We start from the raw sequence: 20,070 nt of genomic DNA on the forward strand, positions 1-20,070 counted from the left end.
CATATTTACATTTACATATACTGCTTTTAGCAGCTGCTCTTATCCAGAGCGACTTACAAAAGTGCTTCACTGTTTACTCAAGAATAACCTCAGCTAGAATAGACTAAAGTTCAAACATACCTCTAAGTTTAGACACTACTAAACACAAGTCAATATGGAGACCATAGTACTCTACTCTTTACCTAAGTACTCTAGGAAGAGGTGGGTCTTCAGTCTGCGTTTGAAGACAGCAAGCGACTCAGTTCAGACACCCAGAGGAGGTTTGTTCTACCACTTCGGTGCCAGAACAGAAAAAATCCGGAACGCTTGTCTACTGTGGATCTTAAAGGATGGTAGGTCAAGCCGAGCCGTACTTGAAGCTCGAAGGGCTCTTGGTGCGGATCGGCTTTTGACCATTGCCATCAAGTACGGAGGGGTTGGTCCGTTCTTGGCTTTGTAGGCCAGCATCAGGGTTTTGAATCTGATGTGGTCAGCAGCTACAGGAAGCCAGTGAAGAGAACGCAGCAGTGGAGTTGAACATGGCTGAACTTAGAAACGTTAAAGACGACCTGTGCCGCTGCATTCTGGATAAGTTGCAGGGGCCTGATGGTGCGCAGAGGGAGAGCAGCCAGAAGAGAGTTGCAGTAGTCAAGTCTTGAAGTGACAAGAGACTGAACGAGCACCTGGGCGGCCTCTCTAGAGAGGAAGGGTCGAATTCGAACCATAGGGTCGAAATTTGATTCAGCCGATAGTCCCTAATTACAATTAGTGACCTGCCTCAGGCTTCAATTGCTAATGAAAGTCTAAGGCCAAGTCAAAAGCAATGCTTGCTCAGGCCACATTGATGATCTCTATCGGTTGCATATCGCTGCTGTCCAATGAAAACTATGTGTCTATATTTTTGTCCATTTTTAGGTTTCTCCATTGTTTGAACCCTGTAGCTGCCCTGTACACCGTGTGAAGATTGCTGGATGAATGGACCAATAGAAATGCTCTAAATTAACTTGAGTAAACTCTTAATTTACATTTACTTTCAATTCCGAGTTAAGACCATTTTGGCCTTCTCCTGTAAAAGTCACCATTTTGGAGATACATTTTTGGAGATACGTTTTTCATCGGACAGCGACAGTATGTATATTTATTTCATAATGTTAAACACAGCAAACAATATCAGTCATATGTGATTGTATAAATGTTCTAAATGGAGACCAATCCAGCAAGTCACTACTTAATCTTTCTCAAGGATTTCTGATACCCACACAGCAACTACATTAGGAACATGTTACTACACATTATTGCCTCTGGGAAAGTAGTTTCCATCTTTGAAAGAATGGGTTATGGAGATTTAAAGATTTACAAATAAATACCTTTCACTGAACTAATAAGGAGCATTTACTGACAGAATTCACTGCATTTATTGACAAACTGCCCAATGGCTTTTATTGTGAGTGGATTCAATTCAAATGGGTATTCTGTTTTTCTCAAAGTACCGGGAAAAAACACAGAAATAATAGCCTCGGGTAATTACCTTTTGCTCTACAGATGCAGCAGATTCAATTTAGGTTGCAAAAAGCTGAAGTATTATTTTTATAATTGTGCGAATTCTAGTGTTTTGGTCTTTCCATGCCATTTATTCCAGATTCCATCACCATTTACTGTCCCTGTAGCTCATCAGGACAAGCCAACTAAGCCCCAAAAAGTAGTCCACAGAAATGGCCTACTATTAGACTAATGCCGGACTGAATCTGTAGAGGGAAGAAGAGTGAACCCTCGCGAGATTCGGGCTGACGTTTTAGCAGACAAGTGTACTTAAGTGTTTTGGGGGTATTTCACAAAGCAGGATTTCTCATCGAGCTGCAGAACATGAACTGAAAGTCCAGACCATCAAACAGTAATGCTCTCTCCTGTTATTAGCCATTCATTTGGTCACTTGAGAAATGTTGGTTTGTGTAACACATTACTTACAAGAACATCTGCAAAGCATCACACAACTAGAACTTTATTCGAAGTAACCCTGATAGGTTTTTTCTTTTTTTTTGGTTTGACCCAAATGTTGGGTTGAGCCTGTTGCCCGGGTTTGCTGGGTGATTTTTACAAAGCTGGATTTTTTGCATTTTACAAAGCAATTTTGGGGTGGTTTTTCTGTAGCACAAGTGCTGAGTAAGTGATTGTGCCTTAGTGACAACCTCTCCAACTGGGCAGTTTTGAGCATTAACAGCACCTGAACAAGCCAATTACATCACAGTAAATCAGCTTGTCATTAGGCAGTGGAACGATTCATAATTGAAAAAATGTATTAAATAAATGTCCACATATTTTTAGGGTCTTGCAATCTTCAATTCAATGAAATCAACAGAGATGGGAAGTAACAAAGTATAAGTACTTCTCTTATATACTTACTACATTTGTATATTTCTGAAGTATCTGTAAACCACTTTTGATTGTTTCTGTCAGATAAAAGTTTTTACTTCTACATTTTACACAATACATTTTCAATACAGTCTTAAAAAAAAACTTGCGTCTACGTCCACCTCTGCCTTCAAGCTCCATCAAACTATGACAATTAGTCTTAATCACATGTTTAGGATAGCAGAGCTGAGAATGCAAAATATTACCACATTTACCATCATTGAGATCAATATAAAAAAATTAACATTAGTATTTTAATTATATTAGTCTGCATTCATTAAAAAAACTGATTAAAATGGCATTTGTGTAATAGTCTGATTTTTCAGTTCTAACCTACATCATATAAAAAAAATGGAATGGGAAATGTAACATATTTTTTTACTTTACATAAATTAAGGAATGTGTGCTTCTATACATTTACTTGAGTAAAAATGTAAACCGTGCTTAAACTGGAGTATTTGTACTTTTACTAAAGTATTTGACTTCAGCCATCTCTGGAAACCAATGAAGATCTGTATGTGTAAAAATGATATTATTAACTGCATCAAGTTGTGCTAAAAACGAAAGTTATAATGTGTATCCCAATTTATGATATTTGTCAACATTTATAGGTAAATAGTTTTATGGTATATATGTTTGAGCAGAAATTAAACTGTTTAATAATCATAAATAAAGGGCAATATCATGGAAAATTTAAAACTGTCCTCATTTGTTTAAATAAAAAACATACTGTTTACTTCCCAGTTCATACCGACTGCTTTAAATGCATTGTTCCTAAAATCCATATTCCTGCATTCAGCCTACAGCAGTTTAGCCCCACCCGTTCATTTTGAGTAGTGTTTCAGCCTGGACTGCATTTTGATTGAGGCATAATTTCCATCTTAAAGGCATGGCAACAAAAACAGCCTGTTCTATGGGTAAAGGGGTTTTGAAAATGGTCATTTAAAAAATGTAGGATCATATGAAATCTGTGTGATCATGTTACACACATCGAGAAATGGCTGGTGTTGTATTGCTAGAAAAGAAGATAAGTTAAAGTCAATGTTTTACAACTCAAACAATTACAAGATTTTGTTTTGTTTCTGTAAAGTGTTTTAGGTAAGTATATTGTAAACATGAGATACAGGATTCTATGGAGTTAATAAAAGTAATAAAAGTAATTGGAAAATGAATATGATACAGTTTTGTTCCCTAACAAAAGGTACAGGAGATTAAAGGCTGAGTTCACCACCACAGGACCTATTTTTGAAAGCATATATAATCCTAAAAGAGCTTGGCCAAAATAGAAGAGTCAAGAAACTGTTGCATTACACAGCATAACATTATTTGCATAAGTAGAATCTTCTTCTTTGTGTAAAGTGGGAAATATATATGACATAGAACATGAAGAATAGTGTTCAGATAGCTTGACCTGTCTTTTTCTATTTAGAACAGCAATCCATATGTGTATTCCTTATGTATTACATTTAAAATCACTGATTTTTTATAATGTATCAGTGCAAAACCAATATTGCAGTAGGCCGCATACTTCTACAATTCTACTACTTCATATGTTTTAAACAATTAATAGGAAGCTTGAAAGAAATATTTGACATATAAACAATATGTAAGAATGATGACTAGAGCTGCAAGTATAGGCAGTGATTGTGAAAACATTACAATAAGCACAAATAAACAATACTCTGTGATGTACAATGTGAGAGTGTACTAACCTAACCATTTCCTAACCTCTCATTTATGTAACCTAGTATTTACAGTTACACGCTAAGGAAAAGTGGTATTAAATAATACTAAAATGGTTCTTTGACTGGATTTATAACTATGTTATTTTTTTATACACGAAGGTAAAAGTATTCAGCCACTTTAAAAAGTCATCATGCCTATCTGGATTAGAAATTACATGTTGGTGTTTATTATATTTTTTATATTAGAAACTTTTTGGGACAAAAAGACACAAGTAATGTTGCTCTAATGAGGAAACTCACAACTTTACCTGTGAATCATTAAAGTTTACCGTTCTGTATAAAAGCTCTTTAATTCAAGTACTATAGGTCAGACTGTGAATCTGACGTAATGCTGTGAAAACAAAGACTAAAGAGAACTATATGGAAATTAGAGATAAAGTTTGATTAAATTATTATTCAAGAGTTCCCAGTATTCCCAGCATTCCCAGTGAGCTCTACTGGGTAAATTATGAGGAAATGTAATCTGCATCATACCACTCAGGTACTGTCTAGACAAGGCCAAGCAAAAACTCACAGCATCACAGCAAGAAGGAGAAAAAACACAAAGAGGCCAACAATCACTTTTGAGAAGCTACAGTGTTCAGACTTCAGTCGCTGAGACTAAGGTAAAGTTGCACCAGTCTACCATATCATGAGCTCTGCATTCAACTGGCCTGTCTGTCTAGAGAGTTTCAGCTAAAATGGGATTTTGTAAATTCAATACAAGGTTTGTGTGGTGAAAACATAACACTGACCTTTCCATAACAAACACCACCCCAAACACTAAGTACGGGGGTGGCAGAAAAGTCTTGTGGGAATGCTTTTCCATAGTGAGGACAAGACATCTGGTTAAAACTGATGGCTGGATGGATGGATAGAACAAATATAGGAAGATACTTTAAGACTGCAGCTTTCAGCATAATGATCTCAAGCACAAGGCCAAATCAGAACAGGGGTGGCTGAACAACAAAAGGGTGAATGTTCTACAGTGGCCAAGTCACAGTCCATACCTCCATCTAAGTAAGAATCTGTGGCTGTTGTGTGATTTTAAAAACATAAGCATCATGTAGTCTACAAACATGATCAAGCCAACCAGAACAACATGGAGCAAATCAGACTGTAAGAGTGGGGGAAAATTCCGCCCAAACAGTGAGCAAAGCAGGTAGAATCTTACTGTAACAAACTTTAAGTTGCTTTTGCAGCAAAATGGTACTAAATATGTGTGCATTCAGTGTTTTTCCATGAAGAACTGTTACTTTAAAATCTTCTGAAAAATAATTCATTTTACTTAGTTGACGTAGTTCAATTTTATTGAAAGGCACTGTATATCTATATTTTATATTTGTTATATTTTATTACCACTTGGACTCGTAACTATCTGCCACTATTAATATCACTACTATTAACTATCTGTTGTATCTAGTTTTGGTAATTTTTATCATTAATGTTTAAATAGTTCTAAACAGAGAAGGACGGGTTGGGTCCCCCTTGTGAGTCTTAGTTCCTCCCAAGGTTTCTTCCTCCAGCTCTGAGGGAGTTTTTCCTTGCCACTGTCACGGTTGGCTTGCTCACTGGGGGTCTTTAATCCTTCATGTCTTACGTTATTTCTTCTTTCTTCTTTGTCTCTGTCTTTTATTAATTACTATTTATGTAAAGCTGCTTTGTGACGACAACAATTGTAAAAAGCGCTATACAAATAAATCTGACTTGACTTGACTTTATATATTTTATGTTTTATATATATTTTTAGAGACTATGATGAGGAACAGAGGTGCACACTATTCTGAAAATAACTGAATTAAGTTACAATAAAAATAATATCCATAAAAGGTTACATTTTAAAACTCACAATTTGAAAACTTGACAAAAAAAAAATCCTATGGAAAGCTAATTGCAGGAAAAAAAAATACAATATCCATCTTAAACTAGTCAAGCTGATTAAGCTCGTTGACCATCTTAGCTCTTGACCAGCATAGGGCATGTTGTCATCTGGATGGCCAGTTTTCAATCACCCTGACCATCAAAGATCCAGCTTAGACCATCTGAAATCAGCAACCAGCAAAAGCTAGTCACTATAAAGCTATTGTGTACATAGGCTTGGTTTGTGGCCCTGTTTTGCTGTCAGAAAACAGGGAAAGTATCTATTTGTCAGGGGGTGAGTGAGGTAAGCTCGAACCGAGCAAGAACAGGTTGTATGGTTCAGCAGGGATCATGTCCTGACATGTTGTGAGTGTGACTGGCTCTATTCTTGATCCACAACACACTGTGTTTGGATTTGCGTGTCTGTTTTTTGTTATATCTAAGCCCGGACCGTATCATCAGTGTTATCCGGGCTGTTGTGCAGCAGGGGTGTTTTTTTGTGTTCAATCTCAGGAGGTTTGGACGGAGACGGGCGAAATGGACAAGCTCAGGGTTTTGTCGCAATGATTGATGCTAGTCACTTCTGGGTATTCCTAATTCTAGTAAGATGAAGTGTGTGTGTGTGTGTGTGTGTGTGTGTGTATCTGTGTGTGTGCCTGAGCAAGAGACAAAGAGAGAGAGAGAGAGAGAGAGAGAGAGAGAGAGAGAGAGAGAGAGAGATTTAGTGGAATGAGGAGGATTTATGTTGGAGTGGATTCTGGCTTTACGCAGAGCTGGGAAGATGTTGTCAGGAAGCTGTAGTTACCTCGGACAGCCACTAGTGTGTGCTGTTTAGCTATATGGCTTGACAGGCTGAAAGGACATCTCTTAAAAGCAGGCTGTAGTCTTTGCACTCACCTCTCCCTTCCCACATCATCTCAGAAATTGTGTTATATCATATTCAAAGGTCAGTAACTGAACAACAGCTTGAAAGATGTCCCCTAACTCTCCATTTTACTAGAAATAAGGACTCAGATTTCAAAGCACTTACACATCATGTAGAAACCAGAGATCCCTCCCTGATGCTACACCTGAAGTGCCCCCTCTCAGTACCACACCTGACCCAACACTTCATTCATATTTGCAAAGATATTGCTTCAGAAAACACAGGGTAAAATTTATCTCTCAAAATATAATATTATCTCTTGGCAACGAAATGTGTGAGAGAAAGATTGCAGATACACAAAGACATGGCCAAATCGAGTGTGAGAAATGTACTGAATTAGCAGAATGAGACGGAACTGGAACTGGCTGTACCAATCGGGAAAATACACAAAGATCGGCTGAGCATCAGTAGTGTAAACAGACCTAGAAGACTTTAAACTGTGGTCCGAAAAACAAAGGACATGGAGCAGAATAATAACACTATTGTTTGTCATACTAAGGTTGGACTACTTTTATTTGCATTGGTATCAGTTGGCATTTGGCATTTGCAAGGTATCAGTTAATTACCGAGACTTACTTTGAGTTCCAGTTTGTAACCCAGGTCATTATTCCTGGTTATTCGGGTAGATGTAAATGAATCAATTAGCTTTAGGCTGGACAGGAAGTTATACAAATTGCATTCTTAGAAAAGGACTGAATACGGAAATCTATTTAAATGACTCATTTACTTCTGTACAGGTGCTTCTGACTTACCATCACGCTGACACAATACGTTACTGATTACTTGGACTGGCTTCCTTAGGTATTAAAGGGATACTTCTGTGTTTTGTCAACCTAATCTCTATTTATTCTGTTTTGTATGGTTGATTACCACGGATGACAATTTGAATGCTTTCCCCCCCATACATAGAAAACCCACGCTGGATGGATGCTGGATGGCCAGCTTTTCAACCACCTGCACCATCGAAGACTAGCTTAGACCACACAAAACCAGCTACCAGCAAAAGCTGGTCTTAAACTGCAGCAGGCTTTCATTTATGCTTATGCTTACAACTAACTAACACAAACTAACAGAAATGATTAATGTGAAAAGATGTGCTCCAGATTCTGGAACAGTAGTGTATACAGCTTTTCTTGTTTAAGAAAGTTATCTTATTTAGGAACGTTCCTGCAGCTTTCACAAGGCTTCCAATACTGGAATGTAATGGAATGGAATGGAAGTATTAATGTGACAAATCATTCCAAACCAACTGTGAAACGGTCAGTTTTCTGAGCACGTTTGATGCAAAGGGGGGGATAAGCACCATGAAAACAGTAGAAGGGTTCGTTTTAAAAAGTTAGAATAATTCTTTCTCATTTATTACAATTACAAGAATTCATTTTTGTAAAAAAAAATTAAAATGCAAGGGGCCTCAAGTTGCAAGAGGCAGAACCTTTATGGTGATGTCCCCATGTTGCCTCGTTAGACTGTTCCATTTGTGTGACCAGTAAGCTACTGGTTTCCATAGGTTAGTCCTACCTATATCGGTTGCAGCCCAAGCATTGGAACGCTGCTATTGTGTTCACATTTAGAGTGTCATTGGCATTGCCATTTTTTGCTCCTGGGATCTAATGACAGTCATAAAGTGTAATTTGCGCTCTGAGCCACCACTAAAGAACACATTTTTCTGGACTAGCTGAGAGATAATGAACCGTCGCTGAAAACGTAAGAAGCATGTGGACTGATTACTCCAAAGCATACAGAAGCACTCCAAGCCCGGAGTGGCAACAATGAAGACACTACTCTCCCTATTACAGGGCAGTGAAGCATCACAATGATTTTGAAGCTGTTATTTAAAGGTAAAAATGCTACATAGTGTTGCTTTAAGTACAGAAATGAAGCAGTACCACTGATGTTTGAAGCAAACAGTTTATAATATATTTATGTTGTTGGCGGCAGCAGTTGGTCTCACAAACGCAATAACAGCTGCTGAATTTATGGCTTTGTTCGATCATGTTTGTTACATATTAAAAATATTAAAACAACGCTGATGATTAAAAAAAGAGAGAATTGCTTACATTTTTATATTGCGCACAAGTGGCTGTGAAGATATGAGATTTTTGCTACTTAAACCTGTTTAACAACATAAAGAAATTCTTGGCTATCCACCAAGATGTTAGAGTTGCAGCACATGGAGATTAGATTGGAGAGATTAGCTCGGGTATTCCTGCAAATCCATTGAAAAGACAAGTCCTGTACTCTACAGTATCAGCCCACATGCTTCTTTTACTTTCAGTGACTGTTCTGTATCTCTCGACTTGTTCAAAAATACGTGGAAAGCATGACTTACACTTCCTGAATGTAGGGGGAGCCCATGAGCAAGAAACTTACATTTACATTTACATTTAAGGCATTTAGCAGATGCTCTTATCCACAGCAATGTACAAATGTGCTTTGCTATTTACCCAAGAAAATCTCAGCTAGTTTGAATAGACTAATAATTTAAAAAAACCTCTAAAGTTAGACATTACTTAACACTAGTCAGTAAGGAGACCACTCTGCTATTTGCTGAAGAGATGGATCTTCAGTCTGCATTTGAAGACAGCAAGCGACTCTGCCCCAAGACAAGAGTATTAGCAGAATCTAGCTAAAAGTATATTTAAAAACCAGCCTACCTTACAAGCTAAAGATGAAACCCAAGTAAAAAAGCAAGCACACTGATTTCTGAGTGGCTACACACCTAATTTATCATGATTGGAGGCACTTGGCTCCTCCTCTGCAGTTCACACTTTTAGCTGATCTGAAACTACACCTGAATCAGCACCTCAATCAACTAATTAGCACCAAGCTTCTATGTTAACCTTAAGACAAGAGCGTTAGCAGAATCTAGCTAAAAGTATATTTAAAAAAAACAGCCTACCTTACAAGCTAAAGATGAAACCCAAGTAAAAAAGCAAGCACACTGCAAATTGTGATTCTGAATAATGCTGCTCTTGCTTTTTTCCTTATTTTAAGAAACATACACTGAAATGAAAGGAATTGAGCAATGTCGACTATTAAAGGTGCTGTATATGATTTTAATCCCATTCACTTCTTGTGTTTTGTGTTCATACTCAGCCCTGGCTCTGTAAATGGGAAACCCAACAAAGTGGCTCAGGCCAACACTATTCCAGCCAATCAGCAACAGCTGATTAAACGCGTGTTGAACACTGTTAAAAGTACAAGATCATTGAAGACCTTTTGGAGGGTCTTCAACCTCTTAAGGTGCTTTGAGGAACCTTTAAGTTAAAAAAAAGGTTTCCTTGAAGGTTCCTCCATAGTTTCAAACTGAAGAGCCTCTAAATATTCCTTAAGGATCTTATACTTTTAATTGTGTACATGCATTGTCAAGGAGAGACGGCCTAAAAACAGCCAAAAACGGATCACGAACAAAAGCTGAACAAAAAGGCAAGGGTGAAGCCAGGCGTAATGACTGGTGAGACATTTGGACGGTGGGGGGGGTCTCCAAATGTTGAAAGGAATGAAAAGGGACGATGATGCTCTGCTCATTTTTTATGGCCACAAAAAAATGCATGAATTTAGAGGCGGAGCTTCTGAAGGAGCGCTGAAGGGAGGGGTGTGTTTGTTTGGTTCACCAGAATCGGATACAGTGCCTTTAAGGCTATTTCTTAGTGCTGTTAAATGTTCATTAACACAGCTGCATGGTTTTAGAGGTCCTACAACTTATGCCTCCTTGAAGCTCTCCAGCCACAACATCCTAACCATGATAGAGACCAATGTGTCCCAGGTGTCCTCTTTTTTGAAAATAAAAATATGGTCACCCTACTTTAAGGCCATTATTTAAGCCATTATACAAAGAGAGAGTCTGGCTGTTTTTGGAAATGTCCTTTATGCAAATGATCCACGTGTCCTCGCTTGAGACAGTGGGATTCTAAAGGACAGAAAACAGTTAGACATCTGTGTATGTGTGTGCGTGTGTGACTAAGATTTCATTGAATGGAGGGTTTCATTGATCACAGTGGACATCAGCCCCCTCCAGCTCAGTCTGAGAGATATATTAAAACATCTAAACAGAGCAAGACCACTACACACACACCCATTAGACAGGCCGAGACGAACAGGGCTGAGGGAGAAGGAGAGGAACGTTATACTATCAGTTCCTTTCTACCAGCGAGGAGCATATTCTTTCAGGTGCGCTCAAAAATAACATCCTCAATTCTGACTCTGCTTTTGCGGAGATGAAACAAACAGATTGATTTATCACCTCTGCGTGCATCGTGCTTTGCTCACCACCTTCATGTTTCACACCCCTGAAAGTTCCCACTCCTTGTTCATGTTCCCCCCACTCACACCGTTACAAAAAAAACACACACAAAACACCAGTCTTTTCACTCACCTCTCCGTTCTTCCGCAGAGTCGGTCTGAAAAGAGAGAAAGAGACAGAGAGGTTAGCGCCACATCAAGTCAGCACAACATAGCGCTGTTACCAGCTTCCACTGTCTTAGCAAAAAAAAACCCTGTAGCTTCATTTCTTCAGGTTTTTACCTTCTTACACCTCTCGAAAATGCAATTTTAGGACATTTTACATGAACATACGACAAGGTTAGGACCATTTTTCCCTCTTGTTTGAATGTTCCATTTCTGTGGCATAAGGTCTTTGTAGCATTCATAGTGTAAAGAGTAAAGTTTAACGGCTACATGACACCTAAATGATCCCTCCATGACAACTGACGTAAAACGGCATTAACATTTATACAGGTTTTCAGCTTTTGTCAGTTTTCAGTGTCATTTTACCTCCGAAAGTGTTCGAGCAGTTAACGCGTATTAGAATAAAGCCTTTGGAAAGGTTGATGAAGGGTTACGCCAGTCATCATAAACAGGCTAATGTCAGTCGGCCTTGAGAAGGCTATCCTTCAATAAAGTGTAACCCAGACTCAAAAAGACTAAAAAATGTAATATATCATAAAATCTCCACAATAAGTTTAGAGGGAAAAGTGAATGAGCACATACAAGCCTCTTGAGATATAAAGACTATAATATGGACAAAAGTATTGGGACCCCTACTCATTCTTAGTTTCTTAGACAGTAACTGTCCAAGAAAGGCTTCCTACTAGATTTCTGAGTGTTGCCGTGAGGATTTGAGGAAGTGTTTAATTGAGGTCAGGATGCTGGATGGTCACTACCCCACCTCATCCCAAAAGTACTGACATAGACATAGTCAGCATAGGCAAACACCGATCAGCCACAACATTAAAATCACTGGTGATAAATTATTGGTATTGGATACATTAGGTAGCAAGTAAACAGTCAGTTCATAAAATTGATACTTTGAGCATAAGGATCTAGATGACTTTTCTAGATGACAGGACACCAGGACAGGGCATCTTCAGAGGTATTGTGGAGTTCATGCTTTGAGGGATCAGAGCTTGTTTTAGGCTGCAAAGTTTGGGTTAATGTTATGGCTGATCAGTTTACATATGCGTGAAAAATACTGGGTAGCCCCCAGTTCCTATGTTCCTCGGTGTGTCCTGAGCTGTATGCAGTTTAAAGAGCCTTCATCTATGATAAGCACCAGAACTGCTCCCGATTCGCACATGCTTTTCATGACGCAACACACAGACTTAGGCTTTTCAAAGAAGAAAATCTGCAGTCAATTCTCTATCCGTTGGGGCCCAGCAAGCATCTTTAAATCTAAATCTAAAATCTAAAATGTTTGACACGTCCTAATTTGAACATTCCTTTTCACACACTACACTGTTTTGTCAGTGCCAGCTTACCAGACCTGGGTAACCAGGTAGCTGTGATCAATCACCCAGTGCTCTAATTACTGATCCACCACTGCCCCTACAAAGCAAACCAGGGCTGAAGAAGTGGGAGTGGGATTTCTTTCTGCTGCACCACTGGCCTTGTTATACTATTTGCATGCCGAACATAAGCAGGTATATCTTGCAGTATCTGCATCATTCATCTGGGTATATATTCTACATTTCCAGTTTACTTTCTGTATATAATGTGTAGCTGTATAACAAGCTTTGGGATTATTTGGTAAATATTTTATTGCTGCCGGTGCTGTGTCGAGTTGTGCCAACCCTGTCAAAGTGTGCTACTATAGTGTGTCTTTACAGGTAAAGCTGCCTAAATACAGTAGGGTATTTTCAGCTAAAAGCACCATATCAGAAAATGCTCCCAGCAGCAGTATATGTAGGATATTTGGATAGCCTAAATGACTGTATCAGGATAAAAATAAAGGCAATTTAAGTGATAAGAAATTGTTTCTTTTTATTTTAAGTTTATTTTTGTGTACTTTTAGAACACTAAGGCAAATAATAACAGCCAGCTCAGATTGTGCAATGCACATTAAAGAAAACAGAATTACCATAAAAAACACAGTAATAGTAAAATTGTAAAAAAAACTCAGTAGCACATATCGATGGGTAGCACAACGTAACAGAACACCAGAACTAAATACCTTGGATCTCCAAATTAGTAACTTCACACGAATTCTTTTTTTTAACAATTTAGAGAACAGATTGTATTAAATGATGTATACAACCTCCAAATGTTGTCCATTTATGTACTCACCAATTCCACCAAGACTAATGTCTCATAAAAGTAACTGTAGTTGGCCAATAAAGCAATTCTGATTCGGACGTATTTACATAAAACAGTCTCTTAACGGTCCCCAAACTGCTCTGTAAAACACTGCCTGTTTCAAGGGCAGGATTTTGTACATGTTACACTGGTTTATACAGCCCTGAGGGGCCAGTGTCCAGCACGGCATGATCATTGGTCACTAATTGCTAGGTTTAGTTGGTATGTTTAAGCAGGGAAAATGACAAACTGTGCTGGAATCCAACCCCTTATGGTCTAAATGGAGCCCTGACATTGAAGTTGTATGTATGTATGTATATTTCATATGCATAAAATCCAGGTAAAATAAAATTATCAGAACGGCGGCATCTGAAGACAGCGTACAATCTATTAGTCAGATTTGAAACACAACATAAAATGAACCACTGTTTGCCACAAATCAACACAGTCAACACAGTTTTCAACACAGTATTGCAACATAATATCACAATATTTCGATATTTTAATATAATTTTACACCATTGTTTTAAACTGTAGGAGTTATGCATTTGCGTTATACAGTGTGGTGTACAAAATACTGATAGTTCAATATTCACATTACAATACTCCAACTTGCAACACCTTTAATACAACTGCTAACATGAGGCTGACACTGTATTTGGCATGCATTTGATCAGTACTGTTTCCAAAAAAAAAAAAAGCCGCCAACGCTGCATCACTGGACAGATAAACATGCTTAGACAAAAACGCTAACTTCCAATTCTGTTACGTCTGCTGTTACATCAGAGCGTTCTCTTGGACTCACAACTACTTGGACCGGAATCATGTGGGATCAACCTCATGATACTCCTTATGATAGGGCCAGCGCATTTTGGGAATGGTAAGAGGATAACGTTTCACACACTACTACAAAATGTGACATTCACCAAATATAGCGCACTACACAGTGAACAGAGCTCAGACGCAGCTATTGATTCAGTTAATAATTCAGTGTAAATTAGCATTGCTAAAAATATACTGTATTATTTGTTATACCACATAAAGTCTCTCTATATAAGATTTGGCCAGATTGCTGCAAATTTGTGTTTCATACTCAGCAGATTTCAAACTGCTGGACAGTTCAGAGGTCACGTCGAGTCAACACGCTGACCCCTAAATTCTGCTATGTGTGTCAGTGTGTGTGCATGCCACCAAAGCAGGTCATAAATGTGACCCAGCTGTGTCCATCACTGACACAGAGAGATATCTCTAAGATGTCACACCACATATGCTCAAACGCACACACACGCATGCTTGTTTATATACGATGTCAGGACGTAGTACCATCCATGTGTACCATACTAATTATTTGTAACTAAGAACTAATTTCTAATCATATATCCCTTATGTTTTGTATTGAATATGTATTATACACATGGAAATACCTATGTGTAATAAAAATACACATAAAACATATATGTTAACCAAAACCAAAAATATATTATATGTGATAATAATGTCCTATATGCATTATATATGTACTTATCTAACAATAAAATATTTCATATATATTATAAATGTTAGTATTTGTATATGATAAACATATATGTGTGTATGCATGTAATTACCTATATATAATAATATGCTGCACATGTATTGTAAATGTAATTGTATGTAATAATATTGGCCCAAAGGTTTATAACATTACCTATATATAAAACAGTATTTCCCATATGTATTTTGTATACAAACACTTATATATTACTACTGGGACATTACTTATACCTAATTACATAAATCTAATGTAAGTCTAATATACATTGTTTATGTAAGTACTTACATTAGTCTATACATTAGTATATGAAATACTAACAGCTTTTATGTATTATATATTTATTATCTATATCCAATGTTCCATATGTGTGTGATTACTCATATGTGTAATAATATGTCCTATACATATTATATGCAATTACTTTTTAAAAATGGCCTATATGTATTGCAAATATATATCACAAATAGTAATGTATTACAAAATGTATTATATACATAATGACCTATTTATAATAATAATAATAATATGTCCCATATGTATTGTATTTGAATCCTTATATGTCATAAAATACTTTAATTTTCACATTACAGGTTTTTGCTCTGGCTTCCTACAATGTCAGAACAGCTTTGTTCCAGAATGTATGAAAACAAACACTCCCACACACACACACACGCTTAGATATTCTGATACCTTCTTTTCTCACTCTCGTTCTCACTTTCTCACACACACACTCTCTCTCTCATACCCTGCGTCTCGAGAAAGTTGTTTGACTCTGTGCCTAATGATAACAGATGAGGTGTCAATGTGAAGGTGAGAGAGACTAAGTCATCCTCACAGTGCGAGCGGGGTGCTACACCATTCGCTCGTCCCCATCCCCCCCTCTTCTCTGAGCACACATCTAGGGGGGGGGGGGGGTGAGGGGGGGAGAGAGCCCTTGAAATCAGGATTATTGTGGATCAAGTCCTGTGATTTATTCACTGGCAGTGTATAAAGAACTACTCAGAGGCGATACGTAAATCGCGATGAATACCAACAGCAAATTGACAACTTAGAGTGTTTATCAGTGTTGTGTAGGTACTCATCCAGCTGTCAGGACCACCTCACACTGTTTTTTTGTAAATGCTTTACATTAACTGACGGCCACTTTAAGGCCAGACCGTAAATGTTATCATAAATACTGATATCCATTTTAAAGAGCTAAGAACAAGTAATGTTGATAGATATCATTTTCAGATCATTATCAACTATCCAGCTCCAAACTGATGGAGTTTTGTGTTTACTTTGCCATCGATCAGATTTTACAGTGCCATGGATGTGTGAAGAATGTAAGTTACACATGTAACACTAAGTAAATATGACTTACAAATTCTAAGTTGAAGGAAATGTCACATTACTTAGCCCAACATTAATACGTTATTGGGAATGTACGCACAGTTGACTTAAAATAGTAATTCTGAGTAGTCTGTAGTAAGTCATCTAAAACAAATTGAGGCAGGTTGAGGCAGGATGCGAGTGCGAGCGAATCCTTCCTGACAAAGGTCAGAGAATTCAGAAGTACAGAAATATCCATAATACAAACAGAAAGAAACAAACCCCAAACTAACAAAACACAGAGAGCCAATAGAGACAATCAACAGAGCAAACACAGGGGTTTAAGAGAACAAGACACAGACAGGAACACCTGGGCAAGATAACGAGAGGGCAGGGCTACAAAGGAGACACAGGTGGGAACACTAATGATAAGGTGGGGCTAGAGCATGAACAGAGCCATGTGCTGAAGTGCAGACCAGGAAGGGAAAACACAAAGGCAAGACAAAGACACCTGTTACAGCAAACACCTGTTCAGGTGTTTTTCAATTACTAATTATTTAAACTCATTTGTAAGTAAACTATATAAGTATAAAAAGCATGGGTCAGTACAACATACTAACAGCAATGCCTATACCACTGAACTTAGTTGAAATCACTAAATTATGTTCAAAGTTTTCAAAGATTTACTTCCAGTAAATCAGTCCAACTAAAGTGGAAAACGAGCTACAGTTATCTGAGGCTCTGTGTGATTCCCTGCTTCTCAGCTGGATTCCACACAGTTCAGTGATTTTCCTGCCCAAACACACTAGGTTCAACTCATCAGTTAGCTGCTTTTTCTTTGCATTGTTTTAGAGCAAAGAGAACAGTGGCGTCCAAATTGCTTGCTACACAATAATACTATTCGGTACATATACATTATATACTTATCTGAATAGTGCGGGTTTGGCAGGTTAGTAATTTACCTTCACAAACGTGTTGATTTTTAGCTAAAAGCTGTTAAGTTATGATGTGACTAGGCTAGAAAAAGCACACCTAGCATTTAGCTTATTATCTTTTGATGTGTCCTCTCTGTGTACTTGTCAAGTCACATGGCATCTACTTTGGCTGTTTGTGGTGTGTATCTGGGTTTGACTGGCCCTTCTGTAGGACACTGTGTAACAGTCAGCCTGGCCAGTCACCACAAGGGGCGCTGCTAATATTCAACTAGTGCTTGAGAGAGGTAATATTGGAATATAAGGCTATTATTTGCATATTACTGAACGTCAAATTTGGCTAAAATGCCAATCTCTAGCGCTAGCCTTAATTTAGCTTGATCCTGAAAAATAATCTAAATCGTTGAGACCATTTTAGCATGTAATACATATTATATCCTCCGTCTACAACATGTCTAATTTCTAGTAAGCATTATAGATTTTTACCGTTTGGTTAATTTGACCAGTCAACCAAAAACTTTAGGTTTAGGGTAAATTAGGTCCAGGTCCACATTCTACGGTTTATTCATCAGTATGTACATGGATAACAGTACAAAATGATGAGTTATTATTAAGTTATAAGAGTGCGTAAAAGATGTCCAAACCCAACAGCAGGACAGCAAATATTAAATTAATCAGTCCCAGAGTCTTGGGTCCTGAGGTACCACTTCCTTGCAAGCTGTAGTGTTTTCCCTGCTCTTTCACACTCAGTCCAACCCTGGGAAGGGTGTGTTAATTAGTTCATTAGTTGCTTGAGGAGTGTTGAGAGCAGGGAAGCTCTGCTAAGTGGAGGGCAGAGGTCCCATAGACTGTTAAGACATACAAGTCCCAATATGGTGCAAGTGTCCAGTACTATAACAGTGTGTTGTGTAAACCAGGCATGACACTTTTTAGTAAAAGTATTGGTAAAAACAGACAAACTATTTTATTCCTGCAGTGGAATCAAATGGTTACCCTCTCCCTCTGGGTTAGCCTCCACTGAGTGAGGAACAGTGAGCTAAATATTTCATTAAACCTCATCATATCATTCAGCATTTAGCTACAGTCCAGTGCAACCATATGACAGCGCCACAGTGGTGACCCACCAGTATACTCTTAAAAACAAAGGTGCTACGAAGGGATCTTTGAGGGATGTCACAGAGAAACCTGTCGTGGTTCGTCTTTCTCCGGAGGAGGACTTGTTTAAAAGGAGACTTGTGACCACCGTCTTTCAGTTGTAACAATGAAACATTTTATTTCAATCAAAAGTACAGTGTGGAGAGAGTCCGACAATTCTGGGTGCCCCTCTTCTCTTTCTCCCCGACATAGGAATACCTTGTGTTTTTATACCCTACTATACGTCATATGCTGTTGGACTGTTCCCATATGCAGGATGTTTGCATATCATGCATAAGGAACACTCATTAGCCCCCACCATTACATACATGGTCCACATACTACAGACATCTGGACCACCTTAACATCTCAGTTACATACACCCAAAAGTATGTTCCACCTAAACAACAGCTTATGTTCACTCAGTTTATGTACAGGTTCTCACATTTGGTCAGGAAATGGAGCCCACTCTCCTTTCCAAATCTACCCCATGGGCCTCACCATATCATTCCTCAACTCCATACCATTCCTTCAGGCCTATGAACATCTGCATAGTCAATAAATATACCACAAATCCTTTTCTGTTCCATTAAGAACCATCTTTGAAATGGGATGTATGTGTGAAGAACCTTCTAAAGGTTTAATGAAGTCCATTTAAAGGTTCTTCACACTGCATTGTTGATGCTCTATCAGAAACATCAGAATCTGCCACTATACTCTTAAAAATGAAGTTGCAACAAAAGGTCCTTTGAGCAATGAAAAACATTTTCTATTCCATGAAGAACCATTTTTGTAAAAGAGATGTGTGTAAAGAACCTTTATAAAAGTTTAAAGGTAAAATTCACATCTCTTTCACAAACACGGTTCTTTCCAGAATAAAGAAAAACATTCTTTTTAGGAGTGTAAAGACATTTTTGTTTTAGTAACAAGCAAAACTTTTCTATTTCCATGCACACTACTTTAAGGTATCCAGTCTTAACAGTTCATTTAGCCTTGCAGGACGTAATCACTGTGCATACGTAACTTCTATCCACATCTTCTTTGTATATTTTTAGACAACATTCAGCAAATTCTCAATCTGGTGTTTCTTGTGGCTGCATTATCCCATCAATTTCTTTCTCCTCAAACCACTCAATCATTTGACAAGCAGTGTGGCATCTTGTATTGTCTTACTAAAACATCCAGTCAGTTTTTTTTAGAGATGAATGCAGGGGATGCCTGCCTGCAAACACATTAAAAACAGTTGCTAGGCGTCAGTGAAAGACATATGGCCAAGAATCCAAAAATCTGAGACCACACTGAACATCTGGGATATTTCTTTTTAAAATAAACAGTTGATAGTTTGAAAAAAAGGAAGGAAAGTATATGCTTAATAGAATTAATACATATTCAAGAAATGTGGATGTATAACAAATATATCTGACAACTCTAAACAGATAAACAAGCCATTTTATGGTAAATATAATTTATTATTGGGAGATATCTAGGTTACTCCCCAGTGATAGTGAGAGTCCAGGAGAGCCTGACTGGCCTTATTCTCTCTAGGTAGGTAAGATGGCCCTCCCTCTCCCCCATACCTCAGTAATAATTAATGCTGTTGTGATGGGGGGAGAGGGAGGCTATTCTTTCAGTATTTATCCAAGCTATCCGAGCTATCCAAGGACATTTATTGCATTAGCGACAGTATGTATT

At 38.0% G+C, this 20,070-nt stretch overlaps 1 protein-coding gene across 6 annotated transcripts in view; it reads right to left on the minus strand.

Moving 5' to 3' along the window:
- Positions 1–20,070, minus strand: part of ptprdb (protein tyrosine phosphatase receptor type Db) — a 115,209-nt gene that overhangs the window by 92,465 nt on the left and 2,674 nt on the right. For all 6 annotated transcript variants that reach the window (XM_072669834.1, XM_072669836.1, XM_072669837.1 and 3 more), the window contains exon 2: positions 11,273–11,297. The gene's annotated coding sequence lies outside the window, so the exon portion shown is untranslated. The remainder of the gene's footprint in view (positions 1–11,272; positions 11,298–20,070) is intronic.

This window comes from Salminus brasiliensis, chromosome 24, assembly GCF_030463535.1.
Source record: "Salminus brasiliensis chromosome 24, fSalBra1.hap2, whole genome shotgun sequence".
Taxonomy (NCBI): domain Eukaryota; kingdom Metazoa; phylum Chordata; class Actinopteri; order Characiformes; family Bryconidae; genus Salminus; species Salminus brasiliensis.